The sequence below is a fragment of the Monodon monoceros genome, unplaced genomic scaffold (genome assembly GCF_005190385.1).
Source record: "Monodon monoceros isolate NGI ecotype Baffin Bay Population unplaced genomic scaffold, NGI_Narwhal_1 Super_Scaffold_15, whole genome shotgun sequence".
In the NCBI taxonomy this organism is placed as follows: domain Eukaryota; kingdom Metazoa; phylum Chordata; class Mammalia; order Artiodactyla; family Monodontidae; genus Monodon; species Monodon monoceros.
In genome coordinates, this window is record NW_021703771.1 from 41,405,729 (window position 1) to 41,418,013 (window position 12,285).

Sequence of the window (12,285 nt, forward strand, 5' to 3'; positions counted from 1 at the left end):
AAAGAATACTTCCATGAAGACCAACTTTCCCTCTTCAAAACTCAGACACCCCCCCAAATCAAAACAGTATCACATCTCAAGAATATTAATATCTGTTTAAAAGAAGGTGTTAAAAACAAATAAGCAAACAGACAGACAGACAATGAATTCCATTTCTAAGCAAAGCCATGACTGACTCAAGGCAGCCTCAGTCAGCAGCGGTGTTGGTGCCGAAAATCAGCAACTTGGCTAAAAAGTATCAGAATATATTAATTAGCGGCCAACATTAAAAAGTTGGAATGGTTAACACACAGATCGAGATCTCTGGTGGTGCTGGGCCCACATCTGTCAGAGACCCAGGAGCACCTGCCCCTTTTAGGTGTGGATGGCTTGTGTTTCTCCAGCTGCACAGCCCTACCCTCACTGACTTTCTTTCCCTGTTTATGGACCCACCAGGCAGGCAGGCATTCATCTAAGGCAAGAACTGTAGGGTGGGTGATACAGTCAGGGCTGGAGGTCAGAGGGAACACAAATGAGTGGAAAACCCTGGCTCTAAGCCTGACAGATCTGCTTGATGTTGGCTCCACAGTGGGAGCTGGGTGACCCAGAGCAAGTCACTTCGCTTGCTAGTCTGAGCTGTTGTGAGAGAAGAAAGTGAAAGGAGTTCCATAGGTAAGGAGTCAGTGTGGTCCTGGTATGTAGTAAACGCTCTGCTAAAGTTACTCCTTCTTATTCTGAAGGTGAGAAATAAAAATGTTTAGCATAGGGGCTTCCCTGGTGGTGCAGTGGTGGAGAGTCCGCCTGCTGATGCAGGGGACACGGGTTCGTGCCCCGGTCCAGGAGGATCCCACATGCCGCGGAGCAACTGGGCCCGTGAGCCATGGCCGCTGAGCCTGCGCGTCCGGAGCTTGTGCTCCACAAAGGGAGAGGCCACAACAGTGAGAGGCCCGCGTACCGCAAAAAAAAAAAAAAAAAGGTTTGGCATAATCTATTATCACAGCAAAAGATAGCTGACTACCAAGGAAGTGGCTTAAAAATCATCACTGAAAAATATGAAGCCCTAGATCATTCACTATAAAGAACTGAGGGAGTGAAAGCAAAGTGTGAAAAGTATCAGACACTATCCCAGTGTAATAACTGCTGTAGGTGAGGATTATTCATCGATACTCAAAGCACTGGATTGAGGGTGGGTGGGGGACAGGATGTTGACAAAGGACCCAGGTACCAGCCCATAGATGCCTTACTGACTCAAAGTATATCTGGACACTGGTGAGGTCTGGTTACCACCTGATCTGTGAGATCAAACTTAGCACTGTGGATGGTGGGACAAGGTGACACCATCTGCCTCCTGGTGTGATGTAATATCAAGCATGCAATACTACCTATGAAGTATTCTTAACGAAAGAGGCTTAACCTGCATCTAATAACAAGCCTATAGATCTAACAATTTTTAGGAAGTGGGGAGCAAGTTAAAAAACACTGTGAAGAAACAGACAAGCCCAGAAGGTAAGTCATTTTATACCACAACCACACAGGGACAACTGGGAAAGTTTGAATATGGACTGGATATTAGATAATATTATGGAATTATTGTTAAATTTCTTACTAATAGTATTGTAGTTATATAGAAGAAAGTCCTTAGATTTAGAATACACACGGTGAACTATTTAAAGTGTCAAGGTGTTTGCAACTTCCAACTGGTGTAGCAAAAATTTCTATAATGTATACTATATATAATATATATTGTATATTACATCTATGTTACATATATGTAACTGGAAGAGGGAATAAAAAAGGCAAATGTGGCAAATTTAGAACAATTGGTATTTGTCTTATCATTCTCTCAAACCAGTAGGTTTGAAAATTTTCAAAATAAAAAATTGAGATAGAAACTGGAAAAGGAAAAAGGGGGGAAGAAAACAGAAAAGAAAAAAAGAGAAAAGATCAGATACTGTCGCTTCCTCCCTTTTTCATAATCCCTTCAACCTTTATATTCAGGTCAGCTTCACTGTGTGCCTTTTCATTCAACATGGTTTTATTTTTATCACTTTAATAAATTTCATGTGTGCTCATTCAAACTGATGTAGCCACTGTCTGGCTTCTTTGTTGGCTGACATCAAAACCAAATTTTAAACAAAGCTCCAACAGGCTGTAGAAGTGTACCAGGTAGATATGAAGCCTAAGATATCTTATCAAAAACTCCTGAGATTGATACCTAATTGCCCCTCTGGATGGTTTGTAAGCCAGTAAGATTGGATCAAAGGCTTTGGGTGGAGCATCCTCTTTGATCTCTTCCAAAGATAGCACTCTCTGTCTCCACCTGCACTGGGCGTTGATAGAGGAACGGCAGGAACAGGGTGCTGGTGGGCTGGGCCACTGAGGTCTCAGAGAGGCTGTTTCCCCTGGAGTGTGCCACACCTGAGCTCTGGTGTGTACAGCAGTAATGGCATAATCTGAGGAACAGCCATTCTGAGTTCAATTGTACTTCAGTGAGCACTCTCAAAGAAGTGGGGATTTTCTGTGATGCCTTTAATGTGGAGAGAGACATAAAGATCCTGGATTCAGAGGGAGTGGGTATGAGCCCGGCTCTGTTGCATAGCAGCCATGCAACCTCAGAGCAGTGCTTCTGAGTAAGAGTGCGATGAATGCTGTGCCAGGGACAGTTCTTCACCGGGCAGGGCTGTCCCAGATGCGGCGGGACATTTACCATCCCTGCCCTACCCCCTGTCTCCAACATGCCAACAGTGACTTACTCTTTGAGGGCAGGAAAACAAACATGCCCACACTCCCAAACGCCCCCTGCCTGAGACACAGGCTAAAGTCTCTGAGCCTCAGAGTATATCTGGGCATAACACCTGCTCCACCACCTAAGAGGTGGCTTGGGAGGGGCAAGTGTGCAGCAGCTTCTTACGAACCTAAGCTGGTTATACAAATGGTATCATAACCTGCATTCACATGGGTAGCCTGTCAGTTAGGGGCAGGGCTGGGGGGTGGGTGGGTCCCACCACCTGGATGGCAGGTGGGAGGTATTACACAGGGTCAGCTCTCCAGTCGTGTACTAAAATACACAACAGCTACTTATTCTGAAAACATTTCCCTTCCAAAAGCGGGAAATTCTGGTTTACGTGTTGCTGCAGGTAAAAACCACACAACAGCGTGCATTTTAGAGTGAATTCTAAGTACGTGGGCTCTTGGAGCAGACAAGCAGGAGGGCAGCCTCAAAGCAGCTTCAAAGAACCTGGTTTAGGATGGCACCAAAACTAACCTGGAAAGAGAAGAACACTGCTCTTCATGAGCAAGAGATAAACGATTGTGCGAATTACTTCAAAGACCAAGAGTACAAGGCTATAGAATGTGGTGCTTCTGTTCTTACGCACGCCCGAGCAGGGCCAGCATGCACAGAGCTGACTTTCAATGTGTCGTACTGCTCTGTTCTTTACAGCTTTCAGTGGCTTTCACGGAAGGGAATCTGAGAGGCTGGGCAGGGATGCTGCGTGCGACCCGTATGCCCTGACAAAGGGGAGAATGGAGCCTCGGTTCACACAGGTTAGTGTGTGGGAGCCACCTGGAGGGCTAGGCAGGAAGCCCCCGCTCCCCACTCCCCCAGGGATCCACCTGACACACCAGAGGCAGAGCAGGGCACAGGCACAAACCTTGAAGAACAAAAGCGAAAGCAGATACGCACTCCAGGTCATTAGGCGAAGAGCGCTGAAACAAGCTCAGGAGAATTACCCATGGGCTGGAGAGGGGGTGCTGGAAACGAGCAGCTATAAATGTGTAGTTTTGCTACAGATCTTTACATTAAGATATGTTGCCCCAACATGGTGTTTTTATAGTTTCCCTTGACTCTGCTTACTATTACCTTTGGCACATTCCTCCAAATTCTATCCGTCTTAAAAACAGCAGACTGATAAGGTAAAGTCCCTGAATCTCCGGGCTCGGCCATCTAAATGAGATCTTTTATGCTTCTCTTTTTCCAGCTTTCAGAACTCATTTTCATAGCATTCTTGCAAGAGGAAAGATTATCAGAAAAAGAAAAATGAAGGGGAGTAAAGTCAAAGGAAAATACCAAATACCAAAGCTTTTGGTAAGAAAATATTTATGTCCACAAGCACACAACCACACCCTTTCTGGGAAGATATTACTGGCCTTGAAGCTGGGTTAGTGGATCCCAAAATATACCTCACAAAAAGCACAGTTACCCTCCCGAAATAGGCCCTATAATTAAAATCTTTTCAAGTGGATTGTCCTATATCACAACTTGACATATGTTGCTTCAATCTCCCTGCTTCAGCAAATGTGGCCATATTGGGCTACACAAGCTCTCAACAGCTCCCGGTTAAACCAGATTGCAGTGTCACTAGAAAATTGATGGAAATAAACAGTCCTGTGTACCAAAATACCCAATCTCAATCATCTGTAATGAGATCTCTCTCCTCCCTAAGCACATTTTCATCACACCCTTGATTCAAAAGGATGGACTAGCCCAGACTGAAATACCGTTTCATCTCAGAGGTCATCTGAAGACAAACACATCTGAAGAAGCTGGGGCCGAAATTTAAAATACGAGACAATGTCTTTTGTGTGAATGCTGGGATCAAGTTGTGTGAGTCTTGCTTCTAGCTTTAGTTGACAGTCCTCACTATAAGTCTGCAGACACCCATCTGTCTGAATTCATTTAGATCAGATCTTGCTTGAAATCAGTGGTAATGCAGGGGCCCTTTCAGCTCTGTGATTCTCTGAACAAACTTCTTTATGTTTTCTAGTTATATATTTACATTTAATTAAATGTCAAAATATTAAAAATTTTAAACCTTCAAAATAATGAGTACTTTAGACATTGATTTTTTTATTATTATTATTATTTCCATATCGGTTTCACAGCCTCAGCACTATTGACACCTTGGGCTGGATCATTTCTGTGTGTGTGTGGAGATGGGTGTCCTGTGCATTTTAGGGTCTTTAGCAGTATCTCTAGTTTCCACCCACTAGATGCCAGTAGCACACACCCTCCCCCTCCGTCCCATGTGGCAACCAAAAATTTCTTCAGACATTGCCAAATGTCCTCTGCGAGGACAAAAACAACCCAGGTTGAGAACTACTGCTCTCTCTCTCTCTATCTATTTATATATCTCTCCCTGGCATGGCCAGGAAAAAAAAATCTAGATTTTTCAAGGCACCTACAAGTTTAATTTTCAGAATTCCTAACTTCCTATGACTCACAGTGAAGAATCAGGATCTGTAATACAGTACTACCCCGAAAGATTTATAAACAGCACCACTGCTGTTTCAAACTAGTGGTGGCAGGGCCTGGCCTCATTTCAGTTAAGACATTTATGAGGACGGATTTGCTGCCACCCGATCTCTTGGAATGCTAACCTCCCTACTTTTAGGAGCTCCATTCTTAGAAGACTACTGGTAAGAAATCCTTCACGATCCAGTTACCAGGCTCTCAGTATGGAAGGGGATAAGGGTTGGTGTCTGTTAACACCATCTACAGAAGCGAGCACCCATCGTACGCCTCCCGGGCCAGAACCCCTCGGGGGCTGCGTTTCTAGCACTGGGCCATTCGTGCAGGGAGTGGTAAAGCCTATGCTTCCTCAAGAAGAGGCGCCGGGTGGGGAGGGAAAGGAATATAACATCAGGAGACAAAGAGTCAAAGAACGGAGATGGTAAGTTCAGCCCAGAGAGGAAGAACGAGGAAGGAGAGCATCTTCAAATATCTGGTGGGCTGGTGTGTGGAGAAGTGAGTGCACTTGTCTCTATCTGCTTACAGAGTGACTCAGGGAAGTCAGCAATTCAATAAATACTTATCACAGGCTTTCTAGGTGGCAGTCACTGTCCAGACACTGAAATGACAGGAAGTAAGAAGACCAAGTCCTTGCTCCCTTGACCACATATTGTAGCTCAACAGAAGGACTAGATTGCTTTTCTTTCCTCCCTCCTACTCTCTCCTTCCCTCTTTAACAATTTGACCTAATGTCCAGGTATCTAATTGCTCGTTTTTTCCCATTAAAAAAATTAAGGTTTAATTAACAACAGCAAAATTCTCCTTTTCTATTGTATAGTCCTGTGAGTTTTCACAAAACCTACAGTTGTATAAATACCACTACAATCAAGATCTAGAACAATTTTCTCACCCCCTTAAATTTCCCTGTGCCCTGAATTGCTTTTTAATTGGAGAAAGCTCCTCTGTGCAGTAGCAAACCCCACCTTTGAGAGAATGTGAATTCCCCTCTGTCAAGAATTCTGGAGAAAAGGCTTTTTTGTTTAGTGGGAGATTGGGCCAGACAACCTCTGAGGCCGTGTCCATCTCTTTGATCCCCTGCAACTGGAGGGTTGTCACCTCCAGACACCCGATCTTAACCATCAGCCGATATGGTTGATTCTCTCCAACCACAGGTAAAGGCTCCACCCCAAAGCCAAATTCTTTTGGTCAAAGCTCAAAAATTTCCTTCCAATAACTGGATCTCTGTGAAGGCTGCATAATAAGCATAGACAAAAACTCCAAAGAAAGGTTTTGAAATGAAAGCCTCAACATGGTAATTGAAGCCTAAACCAAGGGTACCATCTCCTCCCGACCCTTCTTTTTCTTCTCGTTATTTTGGTTCAAAATAACTTTGACTCCAAAACCGAACAAAGCTCAAACAATGTGATTGCACCTGGCTGCAAAGATGGCAGGAAGGGAAGTTAAATAAGCTAAGCTAGTTTAAGAATGGGTTGAGAGGGTTAGAGAAGATGGCAAAGGTCTCGGGGACATTGCTATGCAGTGGACGCTGCAGGAGGGACTGTGGCGACCAGCTGTGATGCCCCCTGTGATAGCAAATGGGGTGTGACCAACCCCTTCCCAGCGGCCCTCCTGCTGGAAGATACTCTCACACCTTTTGCTGGCCTGACCTCAATGGCAAATGTCCAGTTTCCAAACAAGGGTGTTCTGTTGTCAAGAATAACTGCTTTTCACAGACATAGAGAACAGACTTGTGGTTGCCAAGGGGGAGGGATGGATTGGGAGACTGGGTGAGCAGATGCAAACCAGTATATATAGACTGGATCAACAACAAGGTCCTACTGTAGAGCACAGGGAACTGTATTCAATATCCTGTGATAAACCGTAATGGAAAAGAATATGTATATATATATATATGAATCACTTTGTTGTACAGCAGAAACACAACTATACCTCAATAAAATATTGACTGTATTTTATATTTAAAATATAAATCAACTATACTTCAATAAAATAAAATTAAAAAAGAAGAATAACTGCTTTATTGAGCACTCATGGTGCCCCAGCACTATCTAGTTTGTTTTATTCTCACAACACCACCCTGAGGTAGGTAACATTATAAGCCTCATTTTACAGACAAGGAGGTTGAGGCTCAGAGAGGTTATATAACAACCGGTAAGTGTAGAACTTGAGTTTTAACCCAAGTCTCCTGTCCTTTTTGACTACTGCTAGCAAGGTCTTCTGGGTGTTTGCTAAATTTAATGTTCCTGGTCTCAGGCCGCTGTTATGCTGGTTGGTGGGCTGGGTCCCAGGCATGCTGGATTCTGAACTCCCTTTCATGTCCCATCATTCCCCAAGCAGCTAACTGCCTGTTTCTCTCTCATTTCAACATATAGACTAGAAGGATCTCTCTGCTTTGGAAACTTAAAAACATTTTTTTATTCTTTTGGTTTGCAAGTTTATTACTCTCACATTCCACGGGTGGCTAAGAACATAAGCTAAATAGTCCAGGGTATTCTTTATCCTGTATCTGGAAGGTTTCCTAAAATCTAGACTTATTATTATATCTTAGAAAACCCCATATTGCTTAATAACATCAGCAATGACAAAAAAAAATGTCATACTGTCAGAAAACACCAATTGAACGTCACACTTAATTATAAAATCCATGTTGTCAAGTGTAGTACAGGTTTAAAAGATGCACAGAACAAGGCCATGGTTTCCCTTTATGAGCACCATTTACTTCACAAGGTATCAGAAATAAATGCAGCGACACTTACCAAAATTTCCCCCAACGATCACAAACTTTATATATACCACATGTCTTCTAATACAGCTGCTGGACTGGTCCTGAAAAATACCACAACAAAAGGAAACATGCATCATTAGGCAGAAGTAATTTAATATATATTGTGTTTCCCTTCTGGAAACCACAACATCTTCCTTGTTTTGGGCACCCATCAATGTACCACACTCTTACTGCCAGATTCCTCTTTGTTTTTCACAGGAAAGATGAAACCAATTTACAAATTGACTCAGCACTCACTAATAACAAACAAATAACAATCTGGACAATGAAATAAACCAGAAACTGTGCTTATAAATACTTTATTTGAATTTTTAGCCTTTTAAAATAATTGAAGGTATGAGAACAATGCAAAGATATCTAAAGCTGAACCCATAGCCTTTCCCCCCCACCCCCCAAACCAATTCCTCTTTCCTCTTTCTTTCAGCAATACACTCCATTCTCCCCTGCTGGCTGCGAGGCCCTCACTTCTGTTTTCTAGATTTCATTTTATTATCTGAAAAATAGGAATTACTGTACTCACCTCACAGGGTTGTCATGAGCATTAAGTAATATAAATTTAGTGACATATAAATGACATTGAAAGGCTTAAAACAGCATCTGGCACAGTTATCACTCGGGGAAGGTGAGGAGCTATTATCCTTCTCTGGATCATGCAGGCCTGAAGCCTAAGCCGGCCTTGCTCACATGCCCTGCAAATCCTGGCCTGAGCCTGACCTTCACGTCCCATGGCAACTCTGGCACTCACCGCCTCTCTCCATACTCATCTTTACACTCCCTGCAGAAACCCATCTCCTGGCCTCCAGCTCCTTCTCTTCCAATCCTGCTTCTTCCTAAACACAACTTAAAGCCTCAGCGGAAACACCTCTACTGCTTCCCACCACCTACAAGTTTACCTGGGAAATTATCAGTATATCAGCCTGGGCCTCCCACTCGCCTTAGCTCTGTCCCCACATCTTCCCATCAGATGCTGTAGAATGCAGCCACCAGTCCTGCCTCAGCCTGTGGGCATTCCAGACCCTCCTCTGAGTGTCTTCTGTCCCATAAGTGCCAGTAGGTGGCCTCACCATTTTCTAAGCCCGGGGTCTTTACCTTTTTGGTCCATAACAGTCTAGAGACGTTTTTTTCAGAATAATGTTTTTAAATTCTTGAAGTTAACACATGAAATGCATAGGACTCAAAAGAAGTATACTGATATTCAGTTATCAAAATATATAACAAAATTTTGATGTGCTTCTCTTAATATTTAAATAAGTTCCAGGAAAAGTCTAATTACTACTGTAGCTTTCAAGTAATGTTGGGCATAAATGATACTTCAGGGTATCTGTAACTATAATGTAATATGAAAATACCTAGAATTACTATTGGTGACAAATAGCTAATACTACTGTCATAACAGAATGAAATGTTAGGTTTCAATTAAGGGTTAGTGAAAACAGATAATTTTCCTCCATCCAAGTTCACAGACACCCCCTCCCCCCAGAATTCCATCCATGGACTCCAGGTCACGAGCCTCATTTTAAGGCCTAGAGTAACTCTCATCTTCTTGAGCCCTTTCTACCTGCACTTTCCCAATTTGGTATTATCTTACCCCTCTTTTTAAAAATTATATTTTATTTGATATACTTTAAATGTACTGATTATATCCTGCTTTTTAAGTTGTAAGTCTTCTAAGTTGTAAGGGAAGGCCCTATTTTTTCCCCATTTTTTATTCCTCTCATGGTGGTGAAGAATGCCCTGCCTCACAGCTCACAGCAGGAAGACATTCAGCCAGCACTGTTTGAACCAATCAGTGAATAATAGTGCAGTCTTGCTTGCAGAACACAGGCTCAGCTAATATTAATATTATTTCACCTCTGTCTGGCAGCCTATGAGGTTCTCAATACGCAGATGGGACGCCTAAACATTGTATATTTAGATTATAAAATTCTGAATTTAGGCAACAAAATGTTCCCCTCTTTTATTTCTCCTTAGAGAGTGAATGCTTGGTCAGCGTGGCTGACCGACAGATCTCCCTGGAACAGACTGACTGTTCAATCATTCCGCCCATACATGGGGCATCTGTGTGACATGAGCACAATTCCTGCCTTAGTGGAACTTCGAGCCTAGAAGCTTTCCCCAGCTAGTCCAGAGGAGCTGAGAATCTCTCAAAGTGTCAGGGCCTTTGCAAAGACAAGGAATAGCCAGTGATTCCCCTAAGTACGGGTGCTTTGGTGACCCACATAGGTGAGGCCAGTTAGTAAGAGTTGCTTTGCCTTCCCACAGGTCTCACAGATGTGAAGCTGTGGTTCCAGAGTAGGCAAGTCGATGGAGCAGTGAAATTCCACCTCCCCTCCTGAATGATGTCTTTGCATATGAGACTGGAGATGGCAACCCCTCCAAGGGGACCATACCAGAAGGGTTTAGTCAACGCCTCGTGGCATATTCCACTCCGGGCCCCACTGAGTCGGTGATGGAGCAGCCTCATGATGGACACTGGTCCTTTGGTCTTATCAGCCTTTTTTCCAAAACTGCTGCAGCTCAGAACTCCTGTGTGTCTTTTGCCAAGAAAAAAAACACAAGAAAAATAACAGAATAGTTCTTCCTTTTCAATGAAGAGAGCATAATGATTTTCTCCACTGAAAATCACGCATTAGGGCACTGTGACCATTTGCTTCGGCAGAAATTCAACACTGGCAAGCAACATTTTTCATGCCCAACATCATGTCAAGTGACTCGCAGGACAAGTCGGGGTGTACCCTCCCTCCCCAGTAACTAAGGCAGATGAGATAGCTACTCAGAGGACAATGGCTGGACTTGGCACACTCTTTTTATACTTAGGGACATTTAAATCTATTTCATTTGAATTTGTTCCTTTTGAGTCACACTAGGTATATGGTATTAAATTAAAATAGCTGAATGATAATGAAGAGGGCAGCATGACTGTTTAATCTTTTGTTTCAAAAATTGCAATGTACACATCCTCATGAGTACATAATAAGATGTTTATAGGTGCTCCCACACAACAACACTTAGCATGGCACTTACTTTTTGCTTCTAATGCATATCATAGATGTCGTGTGGCTCCGGTTTAAAGGTAATATTCTCATTATGCACTGGATACGAGCATCTCTAATACAGTTTTCATCTGCATGGGGCCATTCCCTCTTCCTTCTTCCTAACAGATGCCCCATGTTCCTTCAGCCACAGTGCCTGAGAAAAAGTGACAGCACTCCCAGGTGGGGGGGTGGGGGCCTGAGTGGTCTAAGGCTTTGCAGGGTGCCCAGCAGCAACATCAGCATCACGTGGGAGCTTCTGAGAAATGTCAGCTCTGAGGCCTCACCCCAAACCTACTGAATCAGAAGCTGTTTCACAAGACCTCAAGGTGATCTGTGAGCATGCTGAAGTTTGAAACACACTGATCAAGGGAAACCTGTTCCTCATGCAAGTGACTGGTTCAAGAATAGGCATGTGACCTTCTACAGGCCAACATGATGTGCAGAACGTTTTGCTGGGAGCTTCTCCTTATTCTTCTGGGAGAAATTCCCTCCTTCTGAATGTTGTGTAGGATGTGATGCCTAGGACTTCCGTAGCTATCTTGCTCCAACTGAAGCATAAAGCTGGCCCACAGAGGAGGGCAAAGACAGAAAAAACACAGGGAAGGAGAGTAGGGGTGTTTGCATTCAGTCAACCCTGAAGTCTGCAGAGCTACTAGACTTCCAATAAATTTCTTATTGTACAGGCCTCCTTAAGTTGGGTTGTCAATTGTCTGCAGCGGGAAAGCATCCTGCCTAATCAATCCCTAATAAAGCATTATAAAAGGAACAGAATGCCGAGGCACCAGTCAGCCACGCAGTGAAGAGTCCAGACAAGTCAGTGCATCAAGAGACCAGAGCAACAGTTTAGAGGCCTATTTTGTTCAGGAACTGACCCAGTAGCATTTCCGGTTCTGACAACCTTATTTGCTTTGCACATTTCCAAAAGCTTTCTAAATCAGCCAGTCTAAATGATCAACCAGAGGAAGTGCTGAACGTTTTCCAAATTCTTTTAACCAGAGTGGTCAACAGTTGCTTCCGCAGAAGTCACATGGATGTCATTTCCTACAAAAACAATGGGAGACTAATTGCTCAGCCCCAGACTCTAATAGGGAAAACAACCTGTGATATGTAATTACTGAAGGGTAAATAAGGAAAAGTTTGAGGCTCTCAGAATCTGCTTCTGGATCCACTGCAATAACTTTGGGAGAAGGAGGGGTAGTGGGAGGGAGAGAGAGGGAGAGAGAGGGAGGGAGAGG

General features: G+C 43.5%; 1 protein-coding gene across 5 annotated transcripts in view; it reads right to left on the reverse strand.

Moving 5' to 3' along the window:
• FYN (FYN proto-oncogene, Src family tyrosine kinase) overlaps positions 1–12,285 on the reverse strand; it is a 207,172-nt gene that overhangs the window by 109,529 nt on the left and 85,358 nt on the right. For 4 of the 5 annotated variants that reach the window (XM_029223384.1, XM_029223386.1, XM_029223385.1 and 1 more), the window contains one exon: positions 7,987–8,056. The gene's annotated coding sequence lies outside the window, so the exon portion shown is untranslated. Of the gene's footprint in view, positions 1–7,986; positions 8,057–10,405; positions 10,550–12,285 lie in introns of all 5 variants that reach the window. The other variant, XM_029223387.1, reaches the window with a different exon arrangement.